We start from the raw sequence: 18,841 nt of genomic DNA, 5'->3' as shown, positions 1-18,841 counted from the left end.
AAGTTGAAAATTTCGTATTTCGTTATTCACTCGCTTTGAAAAAATCCTAATTATACGACAGTCTAGTTGTTCGTGTAAAATCAAGTTGTTCTCTTGAAATTCAGGTACAACTTAAAATCTCCAAATTTGTTGGCTCGCTAAACCATCTTCGGTGTGTAGTGCTGTTTATAATGCTGTACAAGATAGGTACGTTTTCTGTAAAACCCCATACATTAATTGTATATGCACCACCATCATAACGACCCTCTGCCAAAAACAGCCAACGTAAATAGAGTTCGTTTCGCAAAATGTATACATGATTAATGTATGGGGCTGTGCGGAAACCTTGCCCAAGGTGGTTCTAAGTTTTAGGTCTGCGGATGAAATCCTAAAGTGTGACCACTCAAATGAAAGCTACTGGGCATTACTTTTCTGCTGTGCTGTTTGCTTTCCTTTACTTTGAAAAATGAAACTTGGGAGCTTTCTCGAATGTTTACTTTGTGCTCTGTTGAGCGTAAAAGCACTAATTAAGTTACCAGCAGAAATCCTTTCGTGATGATGATAATGATGATGACGACGATAAACTTAAGTCTCAAAGTTAAGACACAGCACATGCGTTGTTTTTGTGTGGGCGTATTTGTTGAACACAAACTCATGTGTTTTGTTTGTTTTATTTTCAGAAAGAACATTTTCATGGGAAAGAACACTGAACAGGAGGAGCAAAAGGATCAGAAAAGAGGAAAAAGCGCTGAACTGAAGCAACCGTAAAAAAGATAAGATTTCATTTTTGTGTAAATAAAATGCCTTTGAAAGATGGCGGCGGTATAGGACAAAACATATTGTAAACTTCAATTCACAGTGAATTTAGCAGCATTCAATGGATAATTTATTCACCAAAATATCGCATGTTTAAATTTTATAAGAGTGCAACTATTTTGTGAGAGGACAGGTTCGGAGAAATTAGGAGAGACTTTTAGTTTAGGGAAAAACTGCGGACACTCGAATATACATTCCATCGTTTAATTTTCTCCTAATTTTAACTTTCGATGTAGCTAAGCGTTTCTTTCAATCTTTCTGAAATATACCAGCCACTATCTTTTAAAGGTATTATTTTGCAGAACGGTTAGGGCATTTTAAGCGTTAGCTCTGAGCGATTGGTCCATACTGACAGAATTTAAGACCAAATTTATCGCGATTTTAATCTGTTTTATGCATAGATACAACTTGAAAACTTAGTTAATCTCTTTTTTTAGCAATATTGTGGGGATCTGGAAAATTTCGACATCAGCAATCGCTCAGTGTTACGTTTTTTAGAAGTCGGTTGAATTTTTTAGTAATAGTGTGTTGCCACGGTGGAACTGCGAGTTGTATAAAATAACGCTGGATAAAAGGACAGCTCGATCAAAAATCCGAAGAAACAATTGCTTCTCTTTTCTTTTTAAAAAAATTTGAAAATTAAAACCCAAATTCTAGGCTAAGTACAATACGGAAAAAAAGATGTATAGAGAGAGAGACTAGCAAATGCGTTTTCTTTCAACGGATAAATTGATGGAATTGAAAACATCCAAAAGAAATGTTTGTTTTCGAAGGTCAATATATTGCCTGATTGTTTACAAAAGTCTTGAAAATTATTTATCATTTGGAATTTGTTGATGAGCTGAATCTCTTGACTGACAAGAAAGGAAATAGAAGTTTAAATTCCAAATAATATTCTTCAGTTTTGGATCTCTCTCAGTCTATGAAAATTACAAACATTTTCAAATTCTATGTTATTTGGTCTGTGAATGAAAACTTTGTTGATGGCTTTACGAAACTGGACGCTTAAGTTTCAAAATAAATTCTTCAGTTTTGGATATCTTTCCATTTTGGCCAATTCAATAAAAAAATTCCCTGATTATCTACAAAAATCCTCAAAATTCATATTGTTTGCTCTGTTAAATGGAAACTTTGTTGATGGCCTTACTTTTTAAAATTCTCTAGCTATGGATCTCTCTCTCTATTGGTCATTTCACGGCGGAAATAAAACTAAAAATAAGGCATCTACGGACACTTAGCAGTTCCACCTTCGTTTAAACTGTTGCCAAGGGAACATAAGGGTTTAAAGAACATCCCCATGGAAACGTGTAATACAACTGAATTGTTGCAGTGTAGCGTCAAAAACTGGACTGTTATGATTGAACTAAATTAAGAGTTCTTAGGTAGAAAATCTTCTACTTTTTGAAAGCGAAACCTTATGGAGGATGCTTTTGTTATTCGTTATGTTCCCTTTACATGCTGTAGTTTGTATGGTAGAACAAGCGTCTGGTTGGAATAATGTGGACTAAACCATAGAAAACGTCTGGCACATCTTTAGCACCAAATTAGAGTTACGGACCACAAAAGATTGAATGATTTTTCCACCATTTTGCAAAACTAAATTTGTATTTTTTGTTCTATTGTGCGTTTTCTGAAATAAGTTCCATGTAAATTGTTTCTCGTTTCGGAAACAGGTTTTGGTAATGATTAAAAACATTACAGGAAGGCATTCATTTACCAGCACAAACGAGCAAAACAACAGTTTCAGCCGACAGACAACTTTCTTGTAGTATTCTTCACGCCAAGAAAGATAAAACTTTCGGCATTTTGATGAAAAATTTGCGATTTTAACGATCGACGCTACACAAACAGGTGTGAACTTTGAACCAATTTATTGCACCGTACAAGTTTGCACTTACGGCAAAAGGCACAAAATTCAATCTTTTTTTTTTTAAATATTCCCACTAGGTGTTATACAGCTGTATTGTATTTAAATTCAAATTTTGCTTTGTTAAAATTGAATGTATTATAAGTTCAGCCGAGTTGAAGTTTACAAAATAATTCACGAGAGTTTTGTGCGCTGTTCACGCTTTTGAACGTGCAAAAATATCCGAGGAAAATCTTGTGTTATTTGAAGCAGGAGGAAAGAAACAACCTATATATCCAGACTTCGTTGCAGTGGTATCGAGAACAGAATTTTGATTTATTTCACACAATTCTTCGGGCTCTATATACTAAAGCTATAAGTTTCAGTCTATTTTTCACTATGCAATTCTCCAGAGCCTGGTCGTTCGAAAGCCAATTAACACTTATGATTCCCGGTTTAAAAATCAATCGAGGTTTTCATCTCGCTCCTAAAGAAAAGCCTAAGTAGAACTTTAATAGCGGTAAAAACCTTTTGGAAGAATCTTTAGTGATTAGTGATTAAAATCCGGTGCAAAGTTCACGTTAACTAAGGATTAGCTTAATCGGGATTTAAACAAACTGGCCCAGAGTTCAGTTTCTTTAATTAGGTTTGAATTTTCGGCTTTTTTTCGCAAGAATACGTTTTTGGTTCTCAAATCTTCGCTTTCGCAGCTTAAAGGCAGAAGAAATCTAAAATCATTTATAATTGAAACTAAATGTTCTTTCTGGAAATCAAAGGGTTTTGCGGAATTTTTTTGAGGCTGTGTGAAGCTTGGTGGAAAAATCTATACTGTCTTTTGTGGTCCTGTTGACAGTAAAAATGGAACAAATTAATGACACAAAATACACTATTTTGAACTTTCAACGGATATTTCTTAGTTATACTGGTGAAAAATATTGAAGCTTATTAATTTTGCCATTTGAGTTTCTTCTTCCTATTATTTTTACCAGACGTAAGTTTTATTTAGTAATTGATTTTTATGTTTGAGATCTTGTTCAACTGAATCAGTGTTACATGGGACAAGAAAAACGAGTGAAAGCACGAATTTATTTTTTAACTCGAACTGGAGAGTAAATGAACAAAATCATCAAAAACTTAGGGGGATCGAATTGGTTTGATATTTGCCAAAATATTATCTCGAGTCGGAAGGTAAACGAACTAGCAGCCATCAAAGACGAGAGAAATTAAATCGATATTTTCCGTAAAGGTAAAATAACCTTACCAAATATAACAAAAAGGAAATTGTCTTGTTAAACGTCAAAATGATTTCTTTCACTGGAAAGTAAACAAGCTAACTGTGACCTTAGTTTTGTGAAGAACTGTTTTGATTAGTTTGGAAAAATATTACCTGGAAAGTAAATGAACCAACTATCAACAAAGACTTGTTGCAATTTGTCTTGATATTTTCCTAACCATTGCAGATATTGTATTGTTATCCTTTAAAATGTTTACTGAAGAGAAGTAAAATGGATTGACCAGAGCAATTGTTGTTTGAATTTGAAAACATTGATTATATAGACGTGAGAACTTGAGAAATTCACTCAAGTAGCGCTGAACAAAAATAGTTTTAAAAACGAAATAAAGTATCTTGATAGTTTTCAAAATGTTACTATGGCTGGGAACAAAGATCGGCAAAGCATCGCTAAAGAATTTTAAAAATTGTCCTGATATTCCAAAGCATCCTGAACTTCGAGCTCGATTATTTTCACCAAAAAGTTGCTTTCACTCGTTAAATACGTCCTGTCCTCTGTAACACTGTAAGCTGTTAGCTGTGCTGACTATTACTTTGCTGGTTGAACAAGATGTTTTAAAGCGACATGGTAAGCTAAATGGTTTTGCAGCTTTTATAAACTTAGTTCAAGTTTGGAAAACAAAAATTTAAGAGTTTTTGTATTTGTTTTGTTGTGATCTTATCAAACGTTTCGCTAGATTCAATTCAATTTTTTTCTGCTGCCAAACCGTTTAACAGCTTTCTTGGTGTACACCACTTCGCAAATGAAACTTTACTTCACAAAATAATTTCGTCCAAAATTTTCTTAAATTCAAGACTAAAAATTGTCAACAAAAGCATTTTCACAAAAAGTTTCCTTACGAAGTGGTGTATGCTTTTTCTTTTGGCGGTTTTCAATTTGTAGGGATACTCTTTGAATTTTATTGTGACAAAAAAATTTCAAGGGTGCCCTGTTAAATGTTTTGCCAAAATTGTTACTAGGGGAAACGCTGTGCAAATTTTGTCAAATTTTCCCGCCAAAAGACTTAGTATATATAGGAAGAAATATTTTGTCACACCTTTAATTAGTTAAAAGATTTTTAATTAATTAACTTACTATTGAAAAGTATTGTTAAGAGAAATAAGATATTGATAGAAAGAAAATAAAGAACACAATGCAACTGAAACAACTGTTTTAATCTTTATTGTCTTCTATTTACAAGTTAATAAAAATTATAAGTAAATATTGAAATTATTATCTTGATTTTTTTTGAAAAAAAAAAAAACGGCGCATGCGTATTTTGAGCGCCCGTATTTTTTCTAACTTTTTTGGCGGGAAAATTTGAGTAATTTGAATGGAGCTTACCATAGGAAAAAACTAAGGCAAAACAAAATGAAGAAACACATTCAAAACTGCAAATTCTAGTACAAAATTCATATAGATTTTGGCAATAAAACAAATTGTGACACTATCTCTTAAAAAAAAATATTTGATCTTTGAGTAAAATAATTTTACTAGAAAATTTGATACAAAATGAAGTAGAAAATGTTACACGAGATTCTCTAAAAGCAAAAAACCTAAGTTTTATCAACGATAAATATACTCGGAGTTTTCATTATGAGTTGTCCCCAAACCTTGCTTACGACAATTTGTCACGATTACAACAAGAATTATGACTTTTGCTTACAAAATGAAAAATTTTTGAAACACGTTAAAAAACTTTTCAACAGTAGTAGTCATGTTGACCGTTTAAAATTGTATACGAATTTAGCAATTTGTCGTCTAAAAAAGCAGTTGTGAGCAAATGAGTACCGTGTAAATTGTCGCTAGCCTAATGATACAGTGCAACACAGATATAACTGACGAACGAGATAAAAAAAAGTTAAGTCACCGAAAATTTTTCAAATCGTTTGAAGTTTAAAGTAGAAATCACAATTGCTACTGAATAATTTCAAAAAAAAAATATTTCAGGAAAACCAGGACTCATTTATCAATCAGAAGGAAATAGCAATAGCTTGAACTTCTGAGATTAAATTTGAAATTTTGTTATTACTTAAAGAAAGGGAGGTTAAAGAATTGATGTTTTCGAAATATGCTAATTTGTAAGAAGTAGGGAGAGAAAGAACGCAGAAATTTGAATAAATTATCAAAGCTTGCATGTGATTTAAAGTACAATGTTTACGCTAACGCTAACAAGCACGTAAAATTCAAAATAATTCCTTGCATCATTTGTCTTGAGCTAATCCAGGTATTTGCCACAATGAACTTACAACTTCCTCAATTTCAAATTGAAAGACTTTGGTTTTCAACAAATAGATGGCCTTAGGAGATCAATTTTGTCGGTGATTAGTTATGAAAAAAATTAAAATGTACGTAAATATGTGCACAAATTCTAAGAGCCATTTAAACAGCCGTGTCACAGAAATCGAGATATTAAGGAGAGAAGATTTGTAAAACGAGAGGCCAAAAATTTGCGTGTTTCAAGCAGTGACTTTAAGGAGGTTGAGGAAGAGTGTCAAAGAAATGACATTGAGAGCCAAACGTTTGCCTCAATGGAAGAGTTGAGATTTTTATGTAAATTTTACGTTTTGCACGACTTCACGTAATCATAAATATTCAAAGCACGTGAATAGCAGTGAAATAGACCCAGACAAACAAAATAAAACTCTTGACAAAGCAAATAACGATTGAAATTTGACCAAGATTCAGCCTTCTTATCTAACGCCGGTTTCGGTTCTTGAGCCTATAACTTGAGCGAATATCGAAAAGAATTCGCAAAATGTATACATAATTAATATAGGGGGCTGTGTAGAAATCTTGCAAAGAATTCTTACTCTAACCGCTTGAAATTTAACAGAAAAAATCTGAAGGGGCATTTTTAAGATATCTCGATTTATGCAAAGTAGGAACTTTTTCACTAATCTGCGCTTTATTTTAACTGTTTTAAAACATAAATATCTTAAAATCAGAGCCACCCATGAAGCTCAATATACATTTAGAATGTTTTGCTATGAGAAAAGACCTTTAAACAGAAAAGAGAAAGTGTCAAGTTTTATTATGCCAAAAATGCGTGGATAAACAAAATCATCCCGTAAAATTGATCCATTATTTACTTGAAAATACTCTTGCAGATTTTTTTCTAATTTCGCGTACAAGCTGTCTAGATTGAGTAGTTTAAAGCCCTAAAGTTTTTTCATAAAGTGTCTGACTAGATTTCGAGCTAATCGACAATGGTTAAAATGAGAGGCTATGCGCTACCGTAGTTATGGTAACATTTGTTGCTTAGAAACCGATGAAAAAATTAACTTTGATTATATATTGAAGTGATGATCATATGAAGGAAATCGAAGTTTATCTTCTATGCGAGATTGTAATTTCAAAACTTCCACCCTAAATCCAAAAAAAAAAAAAACTGCTGCGGACCTCCTTAAACCTGACCGGTAGTATATATTTTCAGTGAAAAAAAATAAATTTTGTTTTACACTTCCTGCAAATTAACTGAAAGAGTGGAAAATCTAAAAACGTTAATCGAATTACTTCCATTTTTCGTGCCAAAAACAGGTCTTGGTTTAAAAAATCCCTATAGAAACTGACAAAAATGTAAAATCTGCCTAAAAGGGAAGAAAGTTAAAGTTTATACAAAGGCAAAATTTAACCAGGTGTCAACGCTGTGTCCGCTGTGTAAAAGCAACGACGGTGCATCTTTTTCACAAAATGTAAAAAAATCCAAATTTCGAAAATCGAGGCTGTCAAAATCTTGTTGCCATGGAAACATCAATTCATGTGAACAATTAGATGCCATACCAAATTGGTTTCAGGTACATTTTAGGAAAAAGCACCAAGTTTGGTGGTGTTTCCTTTAATAATGAAAAAGTTATGTATGCTCAAATTCAGCGCGGACACTTTTTGCTTCCCACTAGGCTGCTTTTACAAGCATGGACACTGACCAGCTAAAGTCAAATTGAAATCATGTCTCATCCCTAAACTGCTAACAATATTGATCAAAAGATGAAGTTTTATTGCAAGAGGACTCGTATATAGTCTATAAAAGAGTTAGTCTCCCTTGGACATATAGAATGTCAAATTTGAATATCACTTGAAGGAGGCTCGCAACAGCTTTTCAATAGTTTTCAAATCGGAATTTCGTATAAAAGCACAATTCAATTTCCCACATACTACACCACCTTCTAAATATATTATTCAATGTTATCTTTTCGCTGGTTTCCAAGCGACAGCTGTTACCATAGCAATGGTAACGCAAAGCAGTTCATTTTAGATAACGTCGATTATCTCGGACTTTAGTCAGACACTTTACAACGAAACTTTCAGGATTTGAACTACCCCAGCTAGACAACTTGTCCGCGAACTAAGAAAAAAATTTGTTAGAGCGTTTTCAAGTAAATAAAGAATCAATTTAATGTACCTGTTTTAGTTATACTCGTATCTTTCGTTAAAATCTCATATTTACAATTGTGTGAAGTCGTGCAAGAGCGAAAAATATGCATAAATAGATGCCTATACTGTAACAGTAGACTAGCTAATGGGATAGGTTGTACAGAAATAAGATCAAAAGATGAAGACTTACCGATTCTTTTTTCTACAGTAACTATTGTTATTGTAGTTATCATAAAATGCTTTGTCGTGAGGGGTAAATACAGTAAACTCCTGACTGGGCACAAGTCATAAATATTCATCCACAAGAATAGCAATGAAATAAACCAGGAAAAACGAAATAGAAGTCATGTTCCGCAGAGAACAACGACTGAAATTGACCGAAATTAGCCCTTCTTACCTAACGCAGTAAATTAGATGGTTCTTAATCCTAAAATCTGCTCAGCTCGAACGTCATAAAGAAGAATTATTCTAACGGCTTACAGTTCAAAAGAGAAATCTGTAGGGACATTTTTAACATCTTGATTTATGCAACTTTCGTGCCGTTGGACTTATTTGCACTTTAGCCGTTTTAAAACACAAATATCTTAAAATTGCAGTCACCTGCGAAGCTCAATGTACTTTAAGAATGTTTTCCTATGATAAAAGTCTCTTAGATAAAAATGTGAAAGTTATAAGTTTTATTTTTCTTGAGATTTTAACAAAAAATGCGAGAGTAACTAATAAAATGAACCCATAAAAATTGGTAATTTTTTTTCTAAGTTTGCCCACAAGTTGACTAGGTTAAGAAATTCAGATCCTGAAAGTTTCGTTGTTAAGTGTCTCACTAGATTTTCAGATAATCGACGTTATTTAAAACGAAGAGCTTTGACTCAGCGTTGCTATGGTAACTGCTATTGCTTGGAAACAAATGAAAAGAGAAAATTTGATCGAACCCAGATGTTTTGTCTTCGGAGAAAACATCTGGTAAAATCGGTCACGTTCTTCAATCTGATTGGCTAATGAAAATGGCGCGTTGCAGTCGCGTCAACCACTTTCGCGCAATTTTAAATCTTTGCTTTGCATGCGCGTAAAAAAATCTATGTTGACATTTCTCTCCTTCTGTAAACGTGGTTTCTTATATCGGTTCAAACTTAACGTTTCTTTAAACTAGGGTTGTCTGTTAAAGTTCGCTCAAAGTTTTGTGAAAAACCTTTTCCCGGGCACATTATAACGCACACATTTTGGGCACCATTGTCGACAAAACTTTAGCGGCGTCTTTCTTCTTTCCCGGAAATTGAAATCGTTGATTTTCTTTTCTGACTACGGTAGGTCATATATTACTGACATTTGTAGCGATAAAATTGATCTTGAAAATCCATCTTGAGCAATACGTGAGCAAAGTGTTTTTGCTACAAATGTTGAGCATATGCAATTATGCTGTGTCATATTCCTGACACATGAAAACGGACTCTCCCGAAGAGTGAGAAGATCTGGGTACGAGATTACTTGAAAAGGCAGTATAGTATGAGAGAAATTGAAGCATGGATTCTATGCAAAATTTTGATTTGAAAAGACAACAAACAGACAAACGTTACGAAATCAGGAGTGTAGAGCAAACTTGATTGCCAATATGACCTTACAACGGTAAATGGAACCGAAAATCCCTAGATTTATGAAAGCTAGACTAAGGCCAACATAACAAGCGGATCACAACAGCGCATTACCTATAATAAGCATGATATCTCTACCAGGAACCAAAAATAGAACGAAACAAGTGAAAACAGCCAAATAGCCCTTAAGTTATCGTTAAGAAATCAGTCAGAGGCAATTTTCGATCAATGTTTTTGTTAAAACGTTAAAAAAAAATTGAAACTGCCAAACCTGTCAATGGACTCGGGTTGTACCAGTAAATTTACTACATAGCCAGATGAGTGGAAAAGGACCTGGAAATTCCCTAATCAGTAAACGTCTAAATAAAAGTTGAGATAAAAAAAGACATCCGAAAGGATTGCCTGATAGTTTCACATAGAGATCGTGTATTCGAACCTTATTTATGCATCACTAACATATACGTAGTTAGGGAGAGTCAGAAAGATGGCGTGACTTAATTTGGTTGCTCTTCCGTTACGTTACTTCATGTCATACCAGAAGTTGTCTACGATGATGATGTTTTGACCAAGCAAAACCAGGACTGAGGTAGGTGACCGACATACAAAAATCGTCCATTCACGCATGTAACTAGCTCAAGTCCCCAACCGCGCCACAAGGCGATAAACCCCCAAAGCTCGGAGGAAAAAGGGCTAGATGTTCCGATTTTTCACGAGTCGGAGATATTCCAACCTTAGTTTGTAACCTGACTTAAGCGTGTACTGTTTTTGTGAATAATAGAACCCCTACTAAAGAAAATGGCTAAATATACAAGCTTATGTCCGCATAGTTACTATTAAAATTAAAATTTCGAAAAATCTATACGTCACGTTTTGCATCTTGGCGATCTTTAACTATCGGCACTATTTTCCATTTTTGCACGTGTTCTGTTCTGATAACTGAATATGGTTTTGACATTATAAACTTGAAAACCTTTTAAATAGAAAGAGATGGTCCAAACAACGTACTTCTCTGTGGAAGTTACGGTTTCTAAGATATGACGAATAGGAACTTTCCATAGCAACAATATGGTAGTCAAGCTAGTCCCCCTAAAATCCTTAGTTAAATATGACAAAATGGCAAGATTTAAACTTCGTTTTCCAGATAAAGTCAAGCCTTGAATGTTCAACTGTTAACATTAAACTGAACAACAGTAAAAAATTTCCTTAAAAACGAACAAATGCTCTTCGAGTTTTAATAAAAGAACGTTTGCTCTTCTTAGAATCCCTAATGAAAACTGTGATACAGATTACTCAAGTTCCTTCGAATCTCATGATTTGGCGTACTGTAAAATCAGCCAAGTCACTAAAAATATGCAAATGGCCTATAAATCATTTTTATCAAAATCGTTTTCCATCTTAATTCATTTGAAAATCTGACAAACTACTTGAAACAGTAAAGGCCGTCTACAAATTGTCAATACCGTTTTCATAGAGAATGCATTGTTCAACATGAATTGAATACAAAATGTTGCATGACTAAATCTGTACTAAAATTGATTTTTAGCCTTAAAATGCTGAAAATAAGACAACAATTCTCTATCTCACAACATTTACTCAAAACGGACTAAATTCAATTTGCATTCATAAAACAAAAAATGATCAAGGAATAGTAAAGATAAATCGTTTTTGACTCAAAGGTTGCGTTGGATTGACATTATTCTGAAATGCGGATAAACGGAAAAGTCCATAGATTTCTCGTTTTGGGTAAATTTGGAAAGTTCTCGACATCATGCAAAATCTCCATTTGAAGCCGACAAGCAGACAACATTTGACCGAATTGAAAGACAGTCACAATGGTCCATGATTTTTGCTTTGAAACATTTTAGAGCTATCGTGAAGCTATAATGAGAGTAATTATTGAAAAATAGCAGACACTATTAGAAAGATAATTGCAACAAGTCCACTGAAAAATAGTGTACCTTCCTCAAAACTCTTGATGAAAATCGACAATCAGCTCCCTCTCTTTATCGGTTGCTCAGTTCTCTTTCCTAAATCCTGTTAAATCGTTTGTCATCGTCATTATCATTGTAGAAAAAATAGTAAGCCAAACTTTCGACAAAAAGCAAACAAAACGTCTCATAGGTTTAACATGAAATCCTCAAATGTGACAGTTAAAATGAAAATTGGTGCTGTTTGTTAGTTCTAACTTTTTGGATGCGCAATTTCAGCTTTCCTTATCTCTCCTGAAAAAATATATTGTATACTGGGTTCTTCATATCTGTGATTGCCCTGTATCGTAAAACGGAAAAATTTGTCTGAACTGTTCGGCCGCTTAAAAAGAAACTAAACTGGACCAAAAAATGCTGCATTTACTCACGCGTTTTGGCCGTATTCATGTGCAGGCTGCAGGCGCTCGCCCTAATCTGCATGCCCACCCTAACTATGAACCGTTGTTCCTGCGTTTTAACCGTAGCTTAAATGCTGGACCATTTGCAAAACAAACAAAATATACAGATTTGCTTGCATTCGCGTATAAGCTGCACTCTTAGCTTTTTTAAAATTCTTGCGGCGTAACCGTGAGTAAATGCGACATTCCTTTTCGCGCTTCTTAAAGTAAAATTAGTTCTCTACCTATACTTGCATTGCTTGCTTTGTTACATAGGTGATCATCTTTGTTGCCTCCTTGAATCTGACGTTCGAAAGTTCCTTGGATCCTTTATAGAAAGAAAACAAAAATAAATTGATCACTCAATGTAATAAGACAGGAACAGCATTGTTAAACTGTTTTTCGATGTATTGGATCAGCAATTTAAGAGCTGCCTCAGTTTTATACACCCTGTTTACGATGTATGTCAAACATCTATAATTTGGTTCTTTCAAGTTTATAGTTTTAAAACGATTCGAGTGCTGACGCTTCTTAAGGACTGGTTATTATATTAAGATGAATAGGAGAATTACAAAGCCATTCTGCAACTTGTTTTCATTGTTGCTAGCCTCTGTACTTCTCTCCGGGTAAACTTGGAGAGACGTATATCTGCAAACGTTAGCTTGCGCACGATATTCAAGACCCATTTTGCATCCCGGTAACTCCAAAATCTCTTATAAAGGATTTTATCAATAATTGTATGTATTCTTCATAATGAATCACCAAAGAGTAGTTATAAATATATTTATTATAAATGATCAACTCACCTCTTGGGACAGTAATTTCTAGGTTTACGCGTTTCCATCCTGCGTCTGAAATTTACCTGGAGAGAAAAAGTTAAATAGAGGATCAGCGACTCTAAATAAAGTGGCAAGGGACAGTTCTAAAACTCATGGTTCTCGTTACTCTGTTGTGAAGTCGTGGGCAGTTGGGCCAAACTTAAAAGCTAAAACTGGCATGGTAACCATGACAGAGAAAAAGTAGGAGTATTACTACTCCCCCCGGAAGAGATTAGAGTTCATAGAAGAGTTTCCTCATACATTTTGTTCGATTTTAGCTAACAGCTCGCTGAGCTGGTATCCCCTTGGGTACAGATAGTGTGCAGAAAAATTTCTTGTGCAAGGAAAGAAAACAACAATGCAGATAACAGGGGCAGGATATGTGAAACCATCTAAGGGAAACTCGTTTTCTAAGTATTACAAAAAGCCCTTGGTTAATTCACCAACAATACTCGGTTCACTTCACTTCACTTCACAAGGAAAACGACTCTTGTTTGAACCAACGACCTTAGGTCAAAAGCCTCCCCACGTGTTAACCCATTGACTCCTGACACCAGCCAAAACGCGCCAGAGGGGACCATTGGTCCTTGAACGACGTGTGACGTCATTTGACAGCAAAGCATTAAAAGTCTTTCAAGCACACTGAATGAGCATGTTACAACGAATTGGACGCAGGATACACGCAATGAACCTCACAAAACGAAGATTAACCAAAGATTAACATTGGCACTTAACCCTAAAATAAATTTCACATTCCCCGAAGTGTAGGTGGTGACTGAAAGGCCAACAAAACTACGAAAGAAAGAGAGGGGAAAAAACTCCAAAGATAATTTTTTTAAAGTTTGTTGAATATGATCCCACAAGCGTTTGCTTTAAAATTTGTAGATAACAAATAAAATGGAAAAAAAAGCTTGCCTCTATGTACGTTTTTCTCAAAATCTTACTCAAAAATAGTGAAAATAATGGTCTAAAATAAAAAGAAATTCTATTTTCCCTGTCGCAAACGAAATTTTTCACAGTTTGGTTGAAATTCGATTCGTGAGGATAATGGACAGTAAGACAGGACCCGTGGCCATTGTTTAGAAAAAAAAATCAAGAGTCAACGGATTAACCACCAGGCCAGGTCTGAAAAAGAGGGTGTACCGAAAATGGTTATCCTATAATAAACATGTAAAGTGATTTTGAAGTCTCACCTCTTTAACTTTAATGACCGGGTCCGCCATAACGCTTACTCATTCCTGCAAATAAATGACAGTTAGTTAGACATGGTAGCTAACTTGACTTTTAATCGAGTGAAACACGAGGGAGATTGTTAGGAAAACTTAAATTATGATCAGTTACCCCCCCCCCCTCCCCCCTCCAACAATGGCAAAAGCAATAACAACAACAACAACATAATAGCTGCTCAACATAATAATAATGATAATAATAATGAGAATGATGATGATGATGATGATGATGATGATGATGCAGGAGCCCATTTCACTAAAGAGCAACAATAGATCTTCGGACAACTAATAACAGAAATTACTACGATTTTTCCATCACTGTGCAGATACTAAAACATGCTCACCTTCGGCGATTAAAAAAGTTCGTTTTCATAGTCGCTGCGTTGAAGTTCTGTTAAATCTTCAATCCATTGCATTTATTGTGTCCACCCTAAAAATTGAAGATACGTTTTATTAGCTTAATAATTCAATGCCCTAGTTTTATAATTTGTCCTCGAGGTAATAGGGTACTCAAGGTTGTAATAGAATAGTAGCCCACCACAAACGTCTTATTCATGATTCGGCAAGACATGAACAACACTAACTGTAGCAGGAACAAACTTTAATAGTTTCTTAACGTAGTTCCGGCTGTTTAACTGTGGATCCTTTAAAAACCCTTGAGCATGCAGTATAGCACAAAATGTGGTTTCGTCACAGTTTAAATATATACTTTCATTTACTCTACTGATTAGTAAATAAGCAAATGTCAACCAGTTGGGAGCTCTGGATGGCTCCAGCTAAATCTTGTACAAAAACAACAACTTGCGTCACAAATTTTATGACAAAGTTCTAAATAAAATAGAATAACGAAAATTACCTGGGGTAGGAGAAGGTCGCTTTCGAAATTTAAATTCAAAGTTGACAAGTTTACTTCAGCGACCACGACTCAGCTTCCACGTGCTCAGATTGCATGCTTGAGTTTCTTCGATGAACAACGAAGATTTGTCCTTATGTGCTTTTCCTGGTGTTTCTGCCACCGTATGAGAAATCATCAAGGGTTTAGCGTTTCAAAACCTCTGAAGAAAAAGGCAGGAAAACTCCCTTTGCCGAGCAATATTTTGTTCTTCGCATTAACGGTCACCATTCCAAGTCGAAGGTGAGAGACACATTTTTAGCATATAATTTGCAATTCAGATCAAAATCCAATAATTTTCACCGTCGTTCTCAAAACGCTTTTTTTTTAAACCAAATTTAAAAAAGTTTGAGAGTGCGGAAAGGTACAAATGGAAAAATTTATGCACCTCACCAAAAATTATATTTGCAGTAAATTAGGACTGTCACTTCTACCAGGCAGTTGAATTAAAAGCAGTTCAACGTTAAGAATGTCAAATAAATGGTCTCCTTTCTGAGACAAGGAAGCATTTTTGCGAACACCACATTCACAAAATTATTCCTGTTTGCTTTTATGCTTCTTGGAACACAACAACGTAAACTATCAAAAGCTCTTTGCGCACAAACGCCAAGAGAACAGTTTCCGAAACATTGAAGTTCACGAGGCCTTTAATTTCGCAGCAATGTTCTCAAAGCATGACATGCAGTTAGAATATCTCAGTCAAGGATATTAGAGACTATAAAAGTACTATTTAAACAGTCTCTCTGAAGGGAGACGCCTAAAGGCCTGATTAAAAGATTCAGCAGTACGCGTCTTGCAAGGAAGGCAACACAACATGGCGAAGAACTTTTACGACAGAGCTGATGGAGATGGCTCTAATCTGGGGCGAGGCACAGTTTGTTGCCCAAGGCAACAGGGGACGAACAGGATTTAGCCACACTTCGCAGTCAAAATTGGTTGTGGGAGCCTGTGTCCATTCTTGACACTAGAATGGTTTCATCATTTTACTCAAGAATCGTTGTGCACCATCAGTAAGAAAGCAGCGGCGAAGACAACGGCAACGAGAACGTCGGAAAGCAATAGTTTTAATTAGCAAAACACTGACTCTGCACGTGCGTTATACACTTTAATTAGTACATTTCTTTGCCGCCCTCTGCAAAACAACCTCGTCAAATGACTGACCAAATTCAAGGTTTTATGGAGAATGTGAACGAATGATAATAAATTTTCCTTTCTCTTTCTGAACTTTCACGCAGCCCCTACGACGTTAGCTCCTGGATAGTTCGGCCACATTACACAAACAAAACGAGTAGGAATTATTGTGAATTTATTCAGAAAACGCGAAGGTAATTTTTAAAACCCGTTTTCGTTGGCATCGTCGTCGTCTCTGCTGAAAGTCCATGATTTTTTTTAGCAAGCAACAAAGTACACTCAAGGTGAAGTTTAAAAGTTCCATGTTTGCCATGGTGTGTGCGATGTTTCAACTTCAATGTTCAGTGTCTATGCGTTTCCACATTTGCACGTTAACGTTTATTTGTCATGGAAGCAAAATTTACTTCCAAAACAGACAGTAAAAATCATTTTGAATATAAAACTAAAATATCCTATAGTTGAATTGCGGATGAAGGATCATTATTTAAGAAATGAAAGACCACCACAGCTGTGTACGCAACTTAAACGCTGCGAAAAGCAAGTCTGAAACAATTCAAGCTTCAACAAGATTGTTTCCTTTTCGTTTTGTTGCTTTAAAGCGTCAAACTTGTCTGATATCGAATACCAGCTAGTAAAATGCTGAGCACAGAAGACACTGCGTTCCGCTACTGGAAAAAAAGAAGGTCACTGACTTCTTGTCCAATTTTACGCTTTAAGTTGTCGTTATAAACTAGGATAAATGTGCTTTTAGGCAAAAAAGAAACTAGCACATGTTGGTGTTTATGACGCTCCAAAAACAGATTGCCAAAATGAGGACAGTCAGCTTAGGCCTGTATGCTAACAAGCTGACTTCCGTACGTTCACACTGGACATTGACCAACTGCTATTTGAGCAGAAAGGCAAGACAGAAGACAGATGATACTGGTATATGAAAAGAAAGACTTAAGGCCAGTTTGCAGGCTTAAATTTGCAGAGCGAAGGCTCCACAAGCAAAACCTAAGTTGGTGAACTCGGCAAAAACGGCTTGCTGTTATATTGTGAAACAGTGTTAATATTTTGACAAACTGTTTTCTTGCTCGGTTTACACACGCTAAATTGTTCTTGCTCAAGTGGCATCACATTTATTTTACTGAAACACGCCAATTGCAATTGCCAGCAGGAGTATGTAACGTTAGTTTGACACCCCGCGGCACTTTTAACATCATCTTTACTTTAATCTACTAAAAATGATTAAAAAGCAACTTGAGTTCGGCATACCTTTCAACTACCAATTTCTTCTTCTCTTTCCCTTAAAAGAATAGAACACCCGTCCCTTCTCGATTCACCTAGCAAACTTTTTCCTCTCTTCGGCAAAACACAGCTGAATGAAGTGACTTTTGTTTTGCAACTGAAAACTTTCCTTTGTGACGTAACAAAGGAGGAGAAACGCGCGCGCGTAAATCAGCCAATCAGAATCTTTTGTAGCCACGTGATGTGAGCGTGCGCGCTGAAGTTTGAATTTGCACCCACGTTATTGATAAATGTCAAGTGTACATGGCAACCTGTTGACAAACGTTTTTGCCAGCTTGCACAACAGCTTGTATTTGCGACCAGGCGCTTGCAAACTGTAAGGTGATGTTACACGGATCGACTTAAGACGCACCTGATTCTAACATAATACGCAGAAAATTTTTAACGAAGCAATTTGTTGCAAATTTTGCAATGCGTTACCGCAATAAAATTTTGCGTGAAAAGTTGCCGGCATGCTGCGTTGCGTTAGAAATGTCCCGTGAAACATTACCTTCGGCTTGCCGTGTAAAGGCACTTAAAAGGAGCCATCATATGGAAGACCCAAGTTTTCAAACTCGTCCATAATCATTTTGCCTTTTGTGTTGGGAAATAATTCGAATATTTTGACAAACTGTTGTTCAAACTCAAACACTACTGTTTGACAATATCACGTTAAGGAGTCCGGCCATACCTGAGGACTTTTTTCTTTCCACTGTACTTTGAAAGAAATCAAAGTGGCTTTCAATTTTTTGTGTTATTTGGCAAACTTTTCTTTTTCCATAAAAACACTTCTAAAACAAGTGATTTTCGTTTTGCAACTGAAAACTTTTCTTTGTGATGTAACAAAGGAGGAGAAACCCGCGCGCAAAATTGAGCCAATCAGATTCGTCTTTAGCTAACATGACGCAGCGCGCTGCAGCGGCTTAAAATTAGTGACCCCTTGTTCTTTCGAAATAATAATATATATCCCTTATTGCTTACTATGGTGATAAAAATCCCAAGTTATTGGAAAATCTTAAGTTGATCTTCTATTTGGCAAGGTTTTGTCTACGTCGCCCTTTCACATGCCGAGAGAACCCTGGAGACGAGGTTGACATCACTTTGTTGAAACGACTGGTCCCCGAATCTGGAATGCTGATACTGTAAAGAAACGACCGTTTGATTGGCTAATGTAGAGGAAGGCGCAAATTTGGAGCCATGGAGCAAATTTTAACGAGAATCCGAGCATGGGAGCAATTGCGAAAATTTTACGAGCACTAGCA

The 18,841-nt window shown here is 35.5% G+C and overlaps 1 long non-coding RNA gene across 2 annotated transcripts; it reads right to left on the bottom strand.

The window, feature by feature from the left end:
* Positions 1 to 13,045: 13,045 nt before the first annotated feature.
* Positions 13,046 to 16,908, bottom strand: LOC146456174 (uncharacterized). Of its 2 annotated transcripts, XR_014858860.1 has the most exons (4): positions 15,144 to 16,908; positions 14,632 to 14,717; positions 14,252 to 14,296; positions 13,046 to 13,102 (listed from the first exon to the last, which is right to left on the bottom strand). It is a non-coding gene; the product is annotated as an uncharacterized LOC146456174 (long non-coding RNA). The 2 variants fall into 2 exon arrangements; XR_014858859.1 differs by having other exon boundaries at positions 14,632 to 16,908.
* Between the last annotated feature and the right edge of the window lie 1,933 nt (positions 16,909 to 18,841).

Source organism: Pavona decussata, unplaced genomic scaffold (genome assembly GCF_977016875.1).
Source record: "Pavona decussata unplaced genomic scaffold, jaPavDecu1.1 SCAFFOLD_260, whole genome shotgun sequence".
Classification (NCBI taxonomy): Eukaryota; Metazoa; Cnidaria; class Anthozoa; order Scleractinia; family Agariciidae; genus Pavona; species Pavona decussata.
Note: the sequence above shows the minus strand (reverse complement) of the source record. Positions and strands in the feature narration are given on the sequence as shown.